Consider the following 20,468-nt stretch of genomic DNA (forward strand, 5'->3'; position numbering starts at 1 on the left):
AGCAACCACACCTGCGGGCCCTACCTCCCTGCCTCGTCCCGCCCAGGCCCGACGCAGTGACACTAAGTCCCCTTTCCCCGTGGAGAGAAACACCAGGGCTCAGAGGGCTTGTTTGAACAGCCAGAGTCCTCTGGCCAAACAGACGGGACATTTTTAACAGAGCACTCCCTACCCCCCCTCCCCAGGCCTCCGCTGGCACGTTAGCTTTTGTGTGGCAAGGTCAGGGCAGGCCAGGTGGGAACGGGCGAGGTGCAGCTGAGTTCAAGAAGAGGCATCAGCTGGGGTTAGCTCTTTTTCGGGGAGCAGTGAGGGCCCCTGCTCAGATCCGAAAGTGACTCTCAGGGCTATGAGCACCCAAAATACAAGCAACGGTCATCTCGGGCGTTGGCTACTTCTACTTGCTCTTTGGGCCTCAATCTGTAAAATGGGGTAGAAACGGGGCCCTGCGTGGTTTCATGAACTAAATGCACGTAATGCATTTGGAAGCGCAGGTGGCCCAGAGTTCACACACCACCAAGGATTGCAAGTATGTGTTATTATTACCGGTCCTCATCCCGACTAGGAAGCCCTGTTCTTCCTCGGCCACCCTGCACGCTCTTGGCTTTCTCCTGTGTCCCCAGCCTCCATCCACCTCTATGGCCAGCAGGTCCTCCAGGATCCCACCCTCACCTGTCCTCTCAATCATCTCCCTGTGCTCCCACCATGGGCCTGCCCCAGACAACATCTTTCCTGGGCGGAGATGCGTGCCACCAGTCTCCCCAGTATCCCTGGGCCCCACTGCACCCTCTGCTCTACTCCCTTCAAAATTTCTCTGTCCATGCGCTTAGCTGCTGCCATGGGTCATTTGCTAGGCTCCAAAAGTAATGACACTCCACACGTGCATTTATTCCTGCCATTATCTGATACAGAGAAGGAACCCAGCAAATGTTTAAATAAATAAAGTGCTACCTTGGGCCTCTCTTCCTAACTCTGAATTCCCATCTCCACTGGCCAAGTAGACACCTTCCCACGTACAACATGCAGGCAGTTCCAGAAACTCATTGTAACCCCTCCTGTGTTCTCTATCTCGGCTTCCTTGTTACACCCAGATCTGAGCACACGGGAGACACCCAATAAATGCAAATTCAATAACTTGGGAAATAAACCCATTAGATTAGGGTTGGGCTTATATTTTTGACATCGTCTTGGATGCATCCCTGTCTCCCCCACAACCCTTCAGTCCCCACGTTGTCGATACCACCCATCGCCAAGGTCGCCTGCTCCATGGCCTCCTTTCTCCACCGCTGCTGACGCTCTGTGCCTAGTTCCACAGTCCAGTGGACAGCTCTTTGCTCAATGATCATCCCTCCCCTCATCCTGCTGCCAGGGGGCAGGTTAGGTCAATCTCCAGCTCAAAAGCCCTCCTGGTTCTGCAAACCTCCAGCCCTTGCTGTTGAGATCCTCCTACGTTTTGACCCCATCTCCTCTACTCAATTCCTCCAGCCTCACCCAACTACTGGGAAGCCCTGGCCAGACCCACCTGGCCCCATTTCCACCTGAAACAGTCATCTCTGCCATCCCCACTCCAGCTCTGCTGTACAAGCCAGCGATCCTCCGCAGCCTCCTCAGAGCTTTTATTCTTCTCTGACAACTTTCTAGACCTCTCTTAGACCCTCCTGCCTACCTTGGTCTTCCACTGAGGTCACTTGGATTGCTATTACTAATCTACTGTGCACATGGTCCGCCATGCGTTTATACTGGTCTGCTGGCCCCGTGAAGATGGGAACCAGATCTTACATATCTGGGCCTAGAAGAAACACTTGGACCACAGCAGCCACTCATATATTGTGAGCATAAATGTTTATGAGGATATATAAATATGTTTTTCTTTTTCTCATGTGGCAACCGCTAGACTAGGCTCTGAGCACCTTACAGGTGACCACCTGGCAGGCAGTGAGTTTCACATATGCTTATGGCAAGTAGATATCACACCTCTGAACGATCTGCCATAAGAGCCTGGGGAAGGACGGAAAACCCATATCTGTCTTTCCCAAGCCCCTGGTCCCCTTCAGCTGCCACAGTCGACAATTCCATATATTTGACTTTTATGCAAGATTTTGTTTGCACAAAGGGATAAGTGGCTACATTCTTTTTTCCCCAAAAGAACTACTACTATACTTCAGACAGTTCACCTTACATAAGAGAAGAGTGAGGCCTAGAGAAGGGAGTTGACTTGCCCAAGGATACACAGCTGCTGGTGAGGGGAGGGTAGATCTGCCTCCACATTGGCCAACACACCTCCAACTGCCAAGTTAAGTCCACATTTGAGAGGGTCCTTGCAGCATGCCAACGGCCACCCCAACTGCATCCACGGTTTCCATCATCCACTTCATTTCCTCCAGTGGGTAACTCAAGGCTTCCAGTAAGAGGGAATCTCAAACTCAGGAGCAGGTGCAACACAGAAATGAGTCAAGCTGGCTGAGCATCACGCATGAATAGGAGGTTGGAGGAGCTGTGATGGCCCCAGGTAGGTGGTGGCACTTTGCAGCTCCCAGAGTCTGCAGCCAAAGGAGAATACTGGCTCCGTCCTCAAATGCCTCACTTATCCTAGGAAAGCCAGAGATCCAAAATGTCACATGGAATAATACCCACAACTTAAGTATCGGCAACTACCTCAAACCTTTGTAGCAACAAGGTAGAAAAAAATAAAAAACAACCACACCCATACCCGGGTTTCTGGGGCCATAGATCGAGGTTGGTGCATTCTGACTCTTAAGAACACCCTCCAGGTGGAAAGACTCGTTAGCATGATGAAGGGAAGCAAGGTCTGAGACCCTGAGGTCATAACAAACTTTGGGTCTGAAAGTAAAACATTTAGTATGAAATATAACTTCGAAAAGTGAAGAAATTTCAAAATCCCATTCTTGTGTCCATGATGCCCGCACAGCGGCTGGGGATATCAGGCTTCTGGAGAAAACAGACAGTAGAAACAAACCAGCCATGTTTTCTAATAAAGCTCTTAAAATGTTCCCCTAAAGTAACTGCAGTTCTGATTTTGGAGTAATAATGCAGCAATAAATTAAGGAGAGGAGCCCCAGTGGCTTGCAGCTCGAGGTGGTTCTCGGATGGAACATCCTAAAATTCTGACAGACATAAGCGGGAGAGACGACCCCTGGCTATCAGAGCCAGGGCATCCCCCACTTTCCTCTGCATCCCGTCCATAAAACAAGGTGATTTACAGAGACACAGAGAGGGACCTTCACTTCCCCTCTGCAGAATTTATTTCTCTTTAATGGCTTGTCATGCCTCCCCTGCCTTCTAATCTCTTCCCCTCCGTGTGCGCTCACCCTCTCCCGCCTCTGCTCTCTCCTCCTCCAGGGGACAGTCGGGGTGTCAGGGTGGCCAAGTGCTACTGGCCCAACAAAACGGTCCAAGAACAAAAGGGGGATGTCTGGGTGGCTCCGTGGTTGAGCGTCTGCCTTCCACTCAGGTTGTGATCCCAGGGTCCTGGGATCGAGTCCCATATCAGGCTCCCCGCAGGAAGCCTGCTTCTCCCTCTGCCTATGTCTCTGCCCCTCTCTGTGTCTCTCATGAATTCATGAATAAATAAATAAAATCTTTAAAAAAATAAAATAAAAAGAACAAAAGGGACAGGCTGAGTGGGCAGGAAAGGAGGCGGCCGCAGCCTGAAAGAGGCTGGCCTTGCAGATGTGGGTTTTCCTAGGCTCCCACCTGGCTTTTATGGGGGAAAGAACTTATTAAAGTGAATAATCCTGCATTTAGTGAAAAATTGGCATGTAGCAGACAGTGGGGAGGGGGGGAATGGGGGAGGGGGTGCATTGATCCCCGTTAAGGGAGACACAAATATTTCTGCTCCTTGCACACACAGCTCCAGGACTGATGGGGACCAGGATCTGTAATCACACTACCATTGTGATGACTTCAAATTCCTCCCCTGGCTTGCTGCTGCCCGATCCTCATCTTTTCTAAAAAGAGAGTTGGAACAAATAATCTTAAGATTTGTATGGAATCAGAAAAGACCCCGAATAGCCAGGGGAATATTAAAAAAGAAAACCAGAGCTGGGGGCATCACAATGCCATATTTCAGGTTGTACTACAAAGCTGTGGTCATCAAGACAGTGTGGTACTGGCACAAAAACAGACACATAGATCAATGGAACAGAACAGAGAACCCAGAAATGGCCCCTCAACTCTATGGTCAACTAATATTCGACAAAGCAGGAAACACTATCCACTGGAAAAAAGACAGTCTCTTCAGTAAATGGTGCTGGGAAAATTGGACAGCCACATGCAGAAGAATGAAACTAGACCACTCTCTTACACCAGACACAAAGATAAACTCAAAATGGATGAAAGATCTAAATGTGAGACAAGATTCCATCAAAATCCTAGAGGAGAACACAGGCAACACCCTTTTTGAACTCAGCCACAGCAACCTCTTGTAAGATACATCCATGAAGGCAAGGGAAACAAAAGCAAAAATGAATTATTGGGACTTGAGATAAAAAGCTTCTGCACAGCAAAAGAAACAGTCAACAAAACTAAAAGACAACCTACAGAATGGGAGAATTTATTTGCAAATGACATATCAGATAAAGGTCCAGTATCCCAAGATCTATAAAGAACTTATTAAACTCAACAGCAAAGAAACAATCCAATCATGAAATGGGCAAAAGGCATGAACAGAAATCTCACAGAGGAAGACACAGACATGGCCAACACGCACATGAGAAAATGCTCCGCATCACTTGCCTCAGGGAAATACAAATCAAAACCACAATGAGATCCCACCTCATGCCAGTGAGAATGGGGAAAATTAACAAGACAGGAAACTACAAATGTTGGAGAGGATGTGGAGAAAAGGGAACCCTCCTGCACTGTTGGTGGGAATGGGAACTGGTGCAGCCACTCTGGAAAACTGTGTGGAGGTTCCTCAAAGAGTTAAAAACAGACCTGCCCTAGGACCCAGCAATTGCACTGCTGGGGATTTACCCCAAAGATATAGATGCAGTGAAACGGCAGGACACCTGCACCCCAATGTTTATAGCAGCAATGTCCACAGTAGCCAAACTGTGGAAGGAGCCTCGGTGTCCATCGAAAGATGAATGGATGAAGAAGCTGTGGTCTATGTATACAACGGAATATTCCTCAGCCATTAGAAACGACAAATACCCACCATTTGCTTCGACGTGGATGGAACTGGAGGGTGTTATGCTGAGTGAAATAAGTCAATCGGAGAAGGACAAACATTATATGGTCTCATTCATTTGGGGAATATTAAAAAATAGTGAAAGGGAATAAAGGGGAAAGGAGAGAAAACGAGTGAAAATACCAGTGAGGGAGACAGAACATGAGAGACTCCTAACTCTGGGAAATGAACAAGGGGTGGTGGAAGGGGAGGTGGGTGGGGGGTGGGGGTGACTGGGTGACCGGCACCAAGGGGGGCACTTGACGGGATGAGCACTGGGTGTTATGCTATATGTTGGCAAATCGAACTCCAATAAAAAAAAATAAAAATTAAATTCAATAAATAAATAAATAAATAAATAAATAAATAAAGCGACTGCCCTGAACCCAGGAGGCCAGAGGTGACAAAGGGAAGGGAGGTCTTAGGAGTTACACATCTGCCAATAAAGGCCCCTGCCTGAGACCCTGAGAAGGTCTCCACTGGGGGAGAGCAAAAAAATCTCCCAGTCCAGGTAATTAGACCCTTGTCTGTTATACGTCACAAAGTTCCTTCACTGACATTGGTTCATTTGATCCTTGCAGGACTCCACTTGCTGAAGCAGGAACTGAGGCCCAGAGAGGCCAGATGCCTTGCCCCAGATCACACAGCTAGCTAGTATCAGATCCTCTCAGCCCAAGTCTGGAAGTTTTCCTCCTAAGTACACCCACCAAAAGTTGTCTGGGGGCGGGGGGGGGGGGGAGGAAAAAAAAAAGCAAATATTCACAATTAAAATTAAAAATCTACAGGTCAAATCGATTTTTGCAAAGCCCAACTCTGATGACCACTGGGACAGAAGCCAGGTATCTGGCTAAGTCATATTTTTTCTTTTCAACAACAGGATCCCAGCATCACAGATTTACATCCTTTCCCTTCCCTGCAGGCCCTGAACACTTTTCCATCTTCCCAACAGCCACACAAGGAGGGGAGAGGTGGGCAGGAGAATGTCAGGCGTGACAAACTCCAGATTTCCCGGGACTCGGTGGGTAACCCTCTGCATAAACTCCCCAGCGGCCAGGTTGACCAAATGGCTCCTGTGGGAGGGGTTTTCTCCGGGTGGGGCCAACATGAAGTCCCGGTGGCACAGTGGTCTTCAGGGTCCAGATCCCCCCAGATGCTCAGCAAGATGTGTCTCCACGGACAGAGTCCTGGTGTTTCCACACCTGGACCCAGGACATACCCTGGTGACAGACACGGAAGACACTTGACCAAGTGGCCCGGAAATGGAATGCATGTTTCTGAAGGGCCCACGCCTACGGCAGCTGTGACAATCTCACGGAACCAGTGATGGTTTGGAGGAAGATGAATTCCAGACCAGGTGCCTGACACAAAGGCTCCACCTACCCTGAGAACACAGCACGGCTGGCCGGCCCACACCTCAGGCTTGGTAGACCAGGAGGTTGATCTTTTTTCTTTTTTTTCTTTCTTGCTTTTCCCCTTTCTCCACAGGGACCTCCAAGTCTATGTTGCTGGCTGGCTCTGACCCTGCTAAGAGCAGTGGGAAGAACGGAGTGCTTGCCTTGCCTGATCCACATAGGCACCTTCCCTGTAACATCAGGGGAGTCTGGGTCATGATCCTGGCAGTAGAGACGGGTTCTGAGCTGGATTTCACGAGGGCTTTGCTCACATGCAGAGAAAGGCCTGGGGCAGAATGAAAGAGACCCTTACTGAGAAAGCATAATCCCCTCCCTTAAAGTTGTGACACTTGGTTGGGGTGACAGCTCCCATTCCCCACCTCCTCTGTCTATCAGGGCCATCCACCCTTCCCTCAGGCATCCAGGTCTTATTGTCTGGACCCAGATCTTATTGTCAGCTGGCTGCCCTCGACCTCCTAGAAGGTGTCAGCTGATCAGCAAGGTAGTAATTCAGTCACTTATATGCCTAAGTGTAGCCAGCTCCTCCCAGGGGCTTTTGCAGGTTAAAAGGTTATTTTGAGGACAGCAGTCTTTACAATTTAAGGAAAGATATTTTGACATAGGGTCTCCCAACCTCGGCACTACTGACTGCCATTTTAGGTTGGATAATTCTTCATTGTACACTGTGGGGTGTTGAGCAACATCCCTGGCCCCGACCCACTAGATGCCAGGGAGTACCCCCTCGCCTCTAATGTCTCCGAACGTTGCCAAGATCCCCTGTGGGAGGGGCACCTGGGTAGCTCAGTGGTTGAGCATCTGCCTTTGGCTCAGGTCATGATCCTGGGGTCCTGGGATCAAGTCCCATATGGGACTCCCCACAGGGAGCCTGCTTCTCCCTCTACCTAGGTCTCTGCCTCTCTCTCTCTGTGTGTCTCTCATGAATAAATAAATAAAATCTTTTAAAAAATCCCGGGGGGGGGGGGGCAGATGGCCTCTGATTGAGACCACTGACATAATGGTGGTGGCAAGGGGGACCAGGGGCCCCTTAGATCATACCACCTGGGCAGCTGCCCAATCAGGCTTACCTATAAAAATCTGACTAAAGGGCATTTTAGAAACCTCAAGGTGGTACCAGCAAAGAGGATGAAATGGCCTTCCACATCCACATCAGAAGAAAAAGCTAGGGCAAAATGGACTTCCCAGAGCGCTCCATCTTCGTCTGGGGCAGAGGGATGAGACACTGGACTGAGGGCTGAGAGGAGACCTTTCCAAGAAGCCAAGGGCCCCTTATAAAATCCTCACCTCATAAAGGAGATGACTTGTCCACCATCATTCCCTCCCCTTTTCCCGTTTGTATAGGAGAGAAGAGACATCTAGAAAGGCCTAGGCTGGCTTTTATTTACCTGGGCAGGTGTCTGTTTGGCCCCTGAAATGATCCTGGAAGCTGGAGCCCAGCTAGGATCCTGATAAATATTCAGAGAAGACAGGAGAAGAAAGGGAAGGGCTGGGCGGGGAGGGGGGTGGGGGTGGGTGGGCAGGCTCCCGGCTCACTGAGAAGACCCAGTCGTGCCATGCGTGAATTAGACGGCCCTGCACAATGCGGGGCCCTTTTTTGTGTGCTCGTTCGTTTGAAACAAAAGGGAACAGAGTTGGCTACAAAGAGGTCAGGGGGAGAGTGACAACCAGTGGATTCCTGTGAGCGGACCTTGTTTGCAGGAGACGGAGGCGCTACAGGGACTGGCGCTTACCAAGGCAGGCAGGAGGGTCTGTGGATAAAATCTGTCCACACATGTCTTTAAATTCATTTTTTTTTTTTATTCCTGTTTACGGAGAATGGTTTATTTCCCAAATTTAACCACTTAAACTTCCTCTCCAGACCTGCATTGTCCAGGACAGGCGCCACCAGTCGATGGGCACTGGAAACGTGACAAGTCCAGACTGAAATGTGCCGCAGGGTAAAATACACACCAGATTTCCTAGACTTTGCATGAAAGAAATAAAGAAGGTAGTAAAAACCAAAAAAAAAAAAAAAAAAGCCAAAACACAACCCAAAATAAAATACAGTAGAATATCTCACTAATAGATTTCTTGTATATCAATTGCATATTGATATCTTGTATATCAATTGCTGAAATGATAAAACTGGGGATATACTGGGTTATAGAAAATAGATGATCAAAATCAACTTCTTCTGTTTCCTTGTCCTCTTTTAAAAGTGGTTACTAGAAAGTTTAAGATTACATACGCAGCTTGGGTTTTACTTCTACAGGACAATGCTGCTCTAGGCTAATGGTTCTCAGTTTCCCGTCTCTCTCACTCCTACCCTACCCCCTTCCCTTCCTCGCAGAGCTGCCTCAGATTATCTGGATCCTTTTAAAGAGTCTATCAATCTTAATTCATTTGCCAAAGACATTCAAGATGTCTTCTGCATGTAAAGCACTAAGTTGGGATGTGTGGGGGACCCCAAAATGAATCAGACTCTTGGAGAGGAGGCAAAGGCTCTGAAGGGCCTGGCTTAGCCCTTTAAGAAGTGAGGTCGAGACAGCCAGCTCTGGGAACCCACCAAGACAGAAACTGCAAACGCCCTTCCCTTCTAGGCTTGGCCGCCATGCTGGATCGGTTCCATGTGGGCAGCTGGTGAAGCTTAGTTTTCACCTTCAACACACAAGTGGCTTTTCTGGTTCTTTTCTCTCCCTGCTGACACCAACCCTGCCACCAGTCGTCTCTCTCTCTATACCACAGCCTTCTTTTTCCCTTCCTCATTCTGACACAGAGATTGTGCATCTTGGAGAAAAGAAGCTGTGTTTGAGGGCATTGGGCTGTCCCCTTTCCCTGGCTGAGGGAGGGCATTCGGCATCCCAACCTATTGCATGGACTCTGGAGGCTAATTTTCACCAAGAAAGTCTAAGTGAAATAGACCAGTGATCAGTACCATCACTCATACAGGGGTTCTCACCGGGAGCAATTCTGACCCCTCGAGGAGGCATGTGGCACTGTCTGGAGTCACCCTTGATTGTCATAACTGGGGAGGGGGACACTGCCGGTGCCTGGTGGGCACAGGCCAAGGGATGCTGCTAACCATCCTAGGACACAGAAGAGAATTATCTGGCCCAAAATGTCAACCGTGTTGAGGCTGAGACACTGATCTAGAATATGGAGGAGGCCAGCATTCCCCACTACCATCGCCAAGCCAGAGCTTGCTCTGATCTCTGGCATCAGCGAGCATCCATCCTCCCTCAACACCACCTTCCAACAAACACACCTGGGAGTAGATCCAGGAAAACCTGAAGGATCAGGGCAAGAAGAACAACTGGGAGAAGAAAAACAGTACAAACATGATTAAATAAATTAGCTCCGCTAATTACCGAGGTTCTAACTTAGCACCTGGAGCAACAGCTGGGCTTGCAGAGAATTGAGCAAACCTCATCCCCAACTCAGGCAGACTCTGGGCATTATCGACTTGCTCCTCCCTGCCTTCCTCTGGCAAAAGATGGGACTGAGAAAAGACCAAGCGATAGTCTTCGAGCAGAGTGGCCGCCCTCTGGAGGTGGGTTCGATGCCACAGCCGCCTCTGGCACACCTGCACACCTCAGCATGGACATTCCCGGAAGAGTCGGTTGCTCAATGCAGTAAAATCTCCTCCTAGGCTGAGGTCCCAGCTTCCCAAGCTGCTGACTGCTGCAACTTACCCAGTCTCCTGCCTCCATGAGTATTGTTCACCTCTATGCTTGAGAAATGTCTGCACAGAATGCTACTGCCTCCCTCCCAGCCTCTGCTCTAACTACTACTCTGCTCTGTTCCTCTGGGCCTGACAGTAGTATCTCCATCCTGGAAGAACTGTTACTTGTTCTACAAGGTACTCCCATGAAGACCCACAGCCCCGTGTCTTACTGCTGCGTGCTGCGATTGCCCCCTGGATAGTAAAATCTAACTAGATGCCCACTGAGCATGGTAGACTCACTAGGCCTCCCGGAGGCTCCACATCACGGCAATTGTAGGAGCCAGACACTGTTGCATTGTGCGTGTCTCCAGTGCCCCGAGCTGCTTCCTCCCCATCACCACTGAAACGCAGCTGCATTGCAACCACGCAGCTTGCTGGCAAGAAGCACCAGGACTCCAGTCAGGGGCTATGTTTGATTTTGATTTAAAAGCTTCTGTTGGAGGGATTTTCCCAGATTGCACACTTTACTGGGTTGAATGATGGCCCCCCAAAAGATCTGCCCACATCTTCACCCTCAGAATCTATGTGTATGTCCTTATGTGGGGAAAAGGTCTTCACAGATGGAATTATGTTACAGACCTCTTCATTGGATTATCCCGGTAGGCATTAAATGCAATGACAGGTGTCCTTACAAGAGAAAAGAAGAGGAAAAGAGACATGCTGAAGAGAAGAACATGTGGAGATGGAGGCAGAGATTGGAGCAGTGCTGTCCCAAGCCAAGGAAAGCCTGTGGCCAGCTAATGCTGCAAGAGGCAATGGAAGATGCTTCCCTAGAGCCTTCAGGCGGGGCATGGCTTTGCTGACACCCTGCTTTTGGACTTCTGGCCTCAGAACCGTGGAAGAATAAATTCCTGCTGTTTTGTCCAGTTGGTGGCAATTTGTCCTAGCAGCCCTAGGAAATGATCATATAACCAACCCCACCTCTCGTCAACCACGTTGCCCACGCATATGGCTTATTTAGCACAAAACGTGGCACTCTGGGCTTGAGTTGTGAGTTCAGTCATTCGCACTTTTATTAGACATGCACTCTGCCCCAATGCCACCTCCTGGGGGTTTCCAGAACAACGCCACGAAAATGGTCCTTCCTGAACCTTCCACGTATCCCTCTCTCACTTCTTGCCCTGCTTTCTTTTTCTCTACATCCCTTACTTTTCATTATCGATTCATTTATCTACTTGGATATCATCCAACTGATATCCTTATAGATTCATTTATCTACTTGGATATCATCTGTCTGCCCCATTTGAATATATGCTTCCTAAGGGCAGATGATCGTTCTACTTATTTACCATTAAGACTCCAGCAAGGAGAATGCCTAGCACGTAGGTTCTTTTTTTTTTTAATTTTTTTTCAATTTTTATTTATTTATGATAGTCACAGAGAGAGAGAGAGAGAGAGAGAGAGAGAGAAGCAGAGACATAGGCAGAGGGAGAAGCAGGCTCCATGCACCGGGAGCCCAACGTGGGATTCGATCCCGGGTCTCCAGGATCGCGCCCTGGGACAAAGGCAGGCGCTAAACCGCTGTGCCACCCAGGGATCCCTAGCACGTAGGTTCTTAAAACTTGTGGGTGGGATGAATAATGCCATAGTCCTTATCTTCAAAAGCAGAGAAAGTCTAGAATGTTCTACAATATTTTAATTCCAGAGCACTGTTGGCAAACAGAAAGGCCTCCTGTACCCTCCCTTCGGGCTACTGTGGACTTTTACACATATCACACTGGTTCCATGAGTTAGAAATCCATCATGATTTGGCTTTGGAAAAAAATGGGATTTTTCTCCGAAGGGAAATTCCTATGCTCCTGTTGGCTAAAGCACATCGCCTAAAATGCCCCTAAATTTTTAATGAGTGACCATGCTTTGTTTTTTGCATCCCCCACTGCTAGCATTTTCTTCAAGACATACAAGTTGCGATGCACAGGGAGTGATGATGTGGGATGCCTCAATACACAGAGGTCATGCTGACTGGAAGGCCAGTGCTCCCCTGGGTAGTCAGTGGCTCCAAGTAGGTGGTTGCCACCAAGGCTTGCCATGTGCCTGGCACACCTGAGGACATTCATGACACTGAAGTCACACAGAGAAGATCCAGCTGGACCTCTGCTTTAGGACCTCTAAGATCCAAGGACCCTCCGTGTAAACAAACTACAGCATTGCTCAACAGGTAGCTGTAGTTCTAATTTAGCCCAGATGAGTGAAGAGGATCTTTAATAACTGGAAAGCTCTGGTCTCTCTGTAAGGTATCAATGAGGCCCTCCCTATTCACTTTTTTTCGAGACATTCGTTCTGCTAGTAACATCATGGAGTTTTTTTCAGGGCAGGATAGTAAGTAAACAGAAGTCATCAGGGTTTTGATGCAGGGGGGTATTAACAGGAAGGAAAAAATAAAAACTGGAACAACAGGGGAATTTGAAAATTTAAAAAAAAATTGTCCTTCCAAACAAAGCCAAAAATATTATTAGTACATCCATCTGCATTCCTGTGGGATGCTTGCAAGACCAGTTAGGATAGTGGCTCTTGGGACACCTGGGTGGCTCAGCGGTTGAGCGTCTGCCTTTGGCTCAGGGCGCGATCCTGGAGTTCCGGGATCAAGTCCCACATCAGGGTCCCTGCTGGGAGCCTGCTTCTCCCTCTGCCTACGTCCCTGCCTCTCTCTCTGAGTCTCTTATGAATAAATAAATAAAATCTTAAAAAAAAAAAAAAAAAGATGGGGCTCTTTCACTTAAGCTTTCCGTCAAAAATGGCCCATCCCCTATTTTGTTCCTCTGGCCCAAGGACCATGTTAGGAAAGGAACTCTACCATCAAAGGACAGAGAAGACCTCAATGTGACAGAATAAGAAAGCTGATTAAAATGGTTGCAGATTTACACTGCAACTAAATTTAAAAAAGAAAAGAAAAAAGAAAGAAAAGAAAAGGAAGAAAACCAACCACTTGTCAAGTTTTGGTGAAGTATCAAAGAAGAATATCTACAATTATCTAAAAAGGCTATGAATATATCTGAGTGCAGCTGGATTTTCTACACGAACGCCACAGCAACACGTGTGCCTCCAGGCTGACTGCAGAAAAAGCTAACAATCCAGCCAGGCAAGGCAGAGCTTAGCAGACGCAGGAAAAAATGCCACTCTTCCCATTTTTTGCTTTGGAAAACGCAGTTATCTTTCATAAAAATATTTTAAGTTTGTAATGCAATGCCTGTACTGTCATTTTTCAATGAATAAACAACTTTTAAAAGTGCCTCAGCTTTCATTTCAAATACAGTAAATACCAACAAGCACAAACCAACATAGGAAAGTTCTTTGGGCTCTCAAAAGTCTAGCAAACAGGGAGTCCGGAGACTAAAAATGGGAGGACCACAGCTGTCGATGAATATGATTGCATGATTGCAATGAGGAGGAGGGAAAAATAAAATAGATTACCAAAGACAATGGCAAATACCAGAGATTTTATTTTCTTCTCTCGGTTCTTCCTCTACTTCTAATTTTCTGTGACTACGCAGTGCATATCACACGGAGCTTTACTCCAGCTCGTGTGTGCGATACTGTCTCCAAAATGCAAAGAACAATATCTGGAGCCTACCTCGGGCTTAGGTCCAGAGTAACGGTTCCTAAAACAAAATTTATTTTCTTCTGGGACGAGGGGGGAGCGACCCAGTTCACAAAAACCGGTAATAGCAATATCAGATCGTTTCGACGAAAATGGGGTTTTTTTGTTGTTGTTGTTTTAGAGCCACAGGAAAAAAGTAGCAAAGTCCTAACACCGTGAACCCAGGCTGGGCGTGGGGGTTTCTACTTCAAAAAGAAGGTGGAGAGCCAAAGGCTGAATTTGTTTACCCTCTGCCGACAGGGAAAATAATCCCAAATAGCCACCGCTCCCGTATCATTAGAAGACGCTGGGAGAATAACTTTAAAAAGAGACCTGCCTGGTCTTTGGTCACCTGGCTCTCCCTGGGTGGCCTTTTTTGAGCAACCAGCTCGGGGACATTGGTGTTTCTGTGGCCGCGGCAAGAAGCTAATGAGCATTCCCAGGGGAGCAGTGAGAAGCAGCATGCGAAAGGCCAAGGTGGTTGGTTCTGAAGAATTTCTGGAACGGGCATCCTGGAATTCCGAAGCTCCAGGGGCCTCTCCAGCTACCGAGTCTCCTCCGTGGAGAACCTCCAGAAGCCCCTTTTGGGAAAGCGCTGCTGTGGACTTGCAAGCAGCCGGGGCATCCAGCCCCGCTTCCCGCAGGCCCAGCGCCCTCCCACCCCCCCACCCCGCCCCCGGGGCTCATCCCTGGTCCAGACCCAAGGCACACAGACCCCTTCTGCGGTCCTGGATGACACCTCTCCGGGCTCCTCGGGCAGGTCCACGTGGCTCCTCGGGCTGCATAATTAGCGAGCCTTGGGCCGCCACCCCAAACTGCAGCCCCGGAGCCCCCTCCTACCGGCGCCACTCCTGTCGCCACGCCGCACACATCCCCACCCTTCGTGTCGCCCCCCCCCCCGGGGGGCCCCACCTCGCCAACTGTGGGTCCCCGCACGGCAGCCCCAGAGCCGCCACCGCCACCCTCACACCGACACGTTCCCTAATCCGCTGGCAAACGCAGAGCGAGTCTACAAAGCCCTGCTGTCACCACCTCGGAGCCAAACTTAGTCTCAACCCATTTAGAGACTTTTCAAAGCGACGGTGGGAATAAGGAGAAGGCGAGTGCGGCACCTCCTGCCGATCTCTCATCTGGATTCCGTCCTCTCCAGCTCATTCCCTCTTTCTGCTCCCACCCCCAGCCCCTGCAAAAATCACGACCCCATCACGGGAGAAGGGAAGGTCTTAAGAGGTCCTTTATTTCTCCCTCCTGCCTTGGGGCAGGGCCGTCCTCAAAAGAAACGTGCAAAATCGCCGTCTGTCTCTAAAAGGCTGAGGCCACGGCCAACCCCCTTTTATACACGTACTTGGGGCATGAATGCGGAGTCAAGCTCATACCCCTGCGCTTGACAAGCAACACGAAACACACAGCAAAACACTGTAACTGTCTCCAGGCCAACTGGGGACAGTCCCCTGGGCCACCACGGCCACCCCCCCCGCCCCAAGCCAGCGCGAAACCCTCTTCCCATGAGCCTGGAAAAGGCAAGAGTGAACACACCGGTTGATGAGTTTTCCATTGTAAAGAATAGGGACCCGAGAAGCACACCCGTTCTTTGTGTTCGAAAGTTTACTTTCAGCTTCAGCAAGCGAAAGGATTTTTTTTAATATAATAAAAAAAAAAGTTATATGACTTTAATTAAATGCACTTATTAAAAGGGTGAAATATTTGGAGAGGCTGTTTTTGTGCTGGAGGCACATTTTCCAGCGTGCTGTAGAGCGTCTGCATCCGTCCGCTCGAGGCAATTTTTAATGCACAAATAAATCCGCACCTGACGTGCTGACAGATTATTATGCCGTGTGGCAGCCAACAAAAGTAAACACAGGGGCAAGTTTTAACCTCTTGTAGTCACAGAGCTTTCCCTGCTGGGCCCGGCTCAGGTGTACAGGACTTGCTGGCAGAGGCCTGGCTTCCAGCGAGGCATCTTCCTGCCCCGGAGCCCGTCCTGTCCCCGGAGACAGGCTGCTCGGGGTGTGGCGGGAGCAGAGGGACGGGAGGCGACCGAGGGAGGGGACGGAGAGGAAGACTGGCAACATGTGGTGCTCCCCTACACCCTGCGTCCTTTCCATCCTGTTTATCCTGTGGCCCTAAGATCCCCGGGCCGCTGCACAGCAGGCTGGTCAGTGATCCTCCGGTGCCCGCTGCACATCCCCCTCCGGCCAGCAGCCCTGGCTCTGCATCTGCATCTCCCAGCTTTGCCCAAAATGCAAGAGTCAGGACAGTTACTAGAGAGCTAATGAGGAAACCGGGGCAGTTTCCATACTCTGGAACCCTAACTTATGGAAGCGCCACTTAAAATTAGCATATGGCGAAAGGGATTTCCTGAAATGACACTTAGAGACGTGCTCACCTTCTGTTGCTCTGCTTAGATGGGACGGATGGAGTGACCGTCCCAGGAACCCACACTTTGCCATGACCAGAGGTCTGGGTTGGGCTTGGCCGGCCCGTGCCACGTGGCTCAGCGGGCTCATCGGTCCTGCGTCCCATCTTTGAGCTACTTTGCTCCCCACCAGGGCTTTTAGGACAGTTCCTAGGGAGCTAAAGAGGAACCGCGCAGTTTCCTCATCTGTATAACAGAACTGTCGGGTGAGAGGGTGCGCAGGATGGAGGCCTCTCCCAGTTCCTCAGGCCCTCCATCCCGCCTCTAACCTGGTGGCTGAGCTCAGAGCAGGCCTTCTGCATCTGTAAGTCATCGCTATTGTTACTATAATTTATTGAGTGTTTACTACAAACCATACCCCCACTAAGTGCTCTAATGCATTATCTCATTTTATCTCCGAACCCTCCAGGGTCTGGATCACTAACTCATTCATTATTACCGCCGATCTGAACAGCTTCCTCACTGCTCCTCCTCTCCACGATCTTATCATCCTCATGCTTGTGAGGAAGACCAGGTTTTCCCCCCCTTCCAGTGAATCCGTAACAAAAAACACAAGTACAAAGAAGAAACCACATTAACCTTTAACAATCCTGAGCATTCCTTTTTAAGGATTTATTTTGAGAGAGAGAGAGAGACCACAAGCAGGAGAAACAGAGGGGGTAGGAGAGAATCTCAAGCAGACTCCGTGCTGAGTGTGGAGCCCAACGCGGGGCTCGATCTCACGACCTTGAGATCACGACCTGAGCTCAAAGCAAGAGTTGGAACATGCCACCCAGGCACCCACTGCCACCCCCTCCCCAGCACACGTATTTTAAATATAGAGGAGCTCAGCTATGACCGCTGAAAAAATACTGTTTCCTCTGCGGATAAGTTTGGGGATACATTGATTTATTTTTAAAACAATAGAAAGGCTTGGGCACCATGAAATGTGATCAGATAAACACAGAAAATTCCTGCAGTGGGCGGAAGGCTTCATGAAGCAGGTGTCAAGAGATCCAGCTGGACATTAGCAGGCAGATCGTCATGCTGGTGGACATGCATCAACCTCCCGGGTTTGGGGGATGCCCCACTTCATGAAGCAGAGAGCTCGATGCTGCTACTGAGCCGAGGACGTGGGTCCTTCTCTTCCCGGTCTCTCTTGCATCTAAGGCAAGAGCAACAGGTGTAGGCTCCCCTCATCACTCACACCCACGGCCTGACCTTGAGCATGAATCAGTAACACAAAGCAGTGGAAGTCCTGAGAGACCCAGTCCAGTGCGGAGGGTCAGCCTCCTGTGCCTGGCGTCAGTGTCGTAGCCTGTGATGGACATGCCCAGTGGTAGAAGGGACACTGTCATCAGACCAGCCGTGCAGCACCTGAGACCTGTTCCTGGATACAGAGCCTCCAAACCTGGGTTCTCTCCCTTCACGGAGGTGCTGAGCTAATGCAATTTGCTTTTCATAAATGCTCGTTTCGGCTTAACTTAGCCAGAGGTCATCTCTGTTGCTTGCAAGCAAGAACTGTGATGGAGACAGGGTTCTGTGCAAGCATCCTAGCATTGGTACTTGGAAGCGACAACACCGTGTCTCTTAAACTGGGCTTTTTCCTCTTTTTGTGTCTTGCTTTTATTAATTTTAACTTTTCATTGCAATAAAAAAATGCAATAGAAAAAAATGTACATTTCCTGAGAGTACAGCTCACTGAATTTTCGCAAAGTAAACACACCCATGTAACCAGTACTCACGCGGAGAAACCACGATCGCCACCAGCACTCCCCGGGGGCCCGCCTTCCTGTTGTCATCACAACCAAACAAGGACAATCACTACCCTGACTGCTGCCACCGCAGATTGCCCTTGTTTGAACTTTATGCCAATGAAGTAATACGGTGTGTGTAGTCTTAACCTCTCACTCAGCATTTCACTTAGGAGATGCATCTTTCCTGTCGTGTGTAGCTGCAGCTCATTCATTTTCACTGCTGTATACTATTCCACTGAACGACTATACCGCAGTCTATTTACCTATTCTACTTTTTTTCTTAAGATTTTATTTATTTATTCATGAGAGACACACAGGGAGAGAGAGAGAAAGGCAGAGACACAGGCAGAGGGAGAAGCAGGCTCCATGCAGGAAGCCTGATGTGGGACTGGATCCCATGGACCCCAGGATCACGCCCTGGGCCGAAGGAAGGCGCTCAACCGCTGAGCCACCCAGGCATCCCTATGCATTCTACTCCTGACAGACATTTGGGTGCTTTGTAATTTGGGGCTATTTCAGACAAGGCTGCTATGAACATTCTAGTACATATCTTTTCACAGAAAATGTGAACATATTTTTACTGAATTAAAGATCAATGTATATAAAGTGTGTATACACACATATACGTGTGTGTGTGTGAGTGTGTTCCACTTTGGTGAACGCTGTCAAGTAGTTTTCTAAAGTGGCAGAGGGAGAGGTAGAAGCAGGCTCCCCACTGAGCATGGAGCCCAATTCGGGACTCGATTCCAGGACCCCAGAATCATGGCCTGAGCCAAAGGCAGCTGCTTAACCAACTGAGCCACCTGGGCGCCCCTAGAATGATTTTTAATTAAACTTCCAGAACAATTTTTGCCCCCAAGATATAAGACACTGGGGAAGAATGAGATGAGTAAGAATGATGTAGGAAAAAAAAAAATCGTACAGTAACATTTCCCTCTTCCTGAATGATTCCTCTGCAGACGTAGGAGTAAAGTCTTGGTATTTAGCACGCTGCCACTCGGCTTGACCTGGGTTAAGTGACCGCTGACAGGTCATCGTGAAAGTCAAGGGCACAGCTGGAACAAGACTTCTGAACTCACGGCCTTTTGACCCAGCAGCGCAGACTCGCATTCCTGCCAGCACCACTGGCCCCAGGAAACCTGCAGCCGACTGGTATCACCACTTCCCCCTGCATCTGAGAGGAGATGGCTTGCATTTGGCCTGCGATTCCGGGCCTCAACGCCTACGGGGCCAGCAGGAACTTCAATCAGGCCACGAGGGCCAGGCATGGTGGGATCGGGTCAGGAGTGGCGGGGATTTGAATAAATTGAGAGCGAATGTCCAGTCTTAAAGGAACATTTATTACTCAGCGTGCTGATTTCTGCCATATGGGAAAGAAGACCCCACTGCTGCCAGATTTTCAAGGGAAGCTGGAAAACTGGATTTTTTTTTTTTTTTTTAGGAGACACTGCAATTTGTAATGTTGGTAACTAACTTTAAAAACACACACGTACACACAAAGCAGCCCTGAACACCATCAGCCCAACAAGACACATCTAGCAATCCGATCTGGGCCGAGAACCAGCTCTGGATGGGACCATCTCTGACTTAGGTGGACTCAGCACAGCACGTTCACAAGGAGTGACCTTCAAGGGGCAGCACAGAGTGACCCGAATGGAAATAACGGACCATGACGGCTCTCCAGAGAGGCACAGAGAAGCACCAAATTCCTTCTCTCTTCTGTGGACGGGCTCCCCCCTTATCCACGACCCTTTCTGTTGCCCTGATTAAGGCCACATTAAACCTAAAACCCCGACCGTCATGAACACCTCGCACAAGGTGCCTCCCACCTGAAGGCCGTGAGCTCTCTGTGCTCTCCCCTCTACATCTGGCAGCGAGGTGTCGTGTAATTACTGCAGGTCGCCGGCTCTGCCCCCGGGCCTCATTGCACTTGGCAGGATCCATCTGAATTGACTACATCTGGTGAAGTTAAGCACAACCCGACAAACAGTTCATCCACGCCAGGAGTCACTGATGAGAAGACATGAGCACTTTCTGCATATCAGACCTACTTGCTCCTTAGCACAACCTCAACCTCAACACTTGGGTGAGTTCCCCCAAGCTGCCAACGACAGTGTTTAGGAAGCAGGTCACTGACCTCTTCTTTTCTATCTCTCCCCTACCCCTCCTGACCGTGGAGCACCTGAGCACCGACACCATCTCCCTGCCTCTGCCCTCCTTCCCTTTCCCCGACGGCCCTCATTAAATGCATCTCTTGCACACACATCCGTTCACCAATTCTAAGAGTGAACAGGTGGAAACGATCTAGCAACAAACGTGGGAATAAATCTGCCTGTTTACTCTCTCCTGGCCTCAGCACCCACCTTCTAGATCTTCGTCAGGCAGGCACACTGTCGGTGCTCAATATATACCCGTCGAACGTCCCGTATAAGTGGCAGA

General features: G+C 49.3%; 1 long non-coding RNA gene across 8 annotated transcripts in view; it reads right to left on the reverse strand.

The window, feature by feature from the left end:
- The window catches only part of LOC140607075 (uncharacterized), a 175,851-nt gene that overhangs the window by 78,205 nt on the left and 77,178 nt on the right, over positions 1–20,468 (reverse strand). The gene's annotated exons all lie outside the window — the stretch shown is intronic.

The sequence above is a fragment of the Canis lupus genome, chromosome 16 (genome assembly GCF_048164855.1).
Source record: "Canis lupus baileyi chromosome 16, mCanLup2.hap1, whole genome shotgun sequence".
NCBI classification, from domain to species: domain Eukaryota; kingdom Metazoa; phylum Chordata; class Mammalia; order Carnivora; family Canidae; genus Canis; species Canis lupus.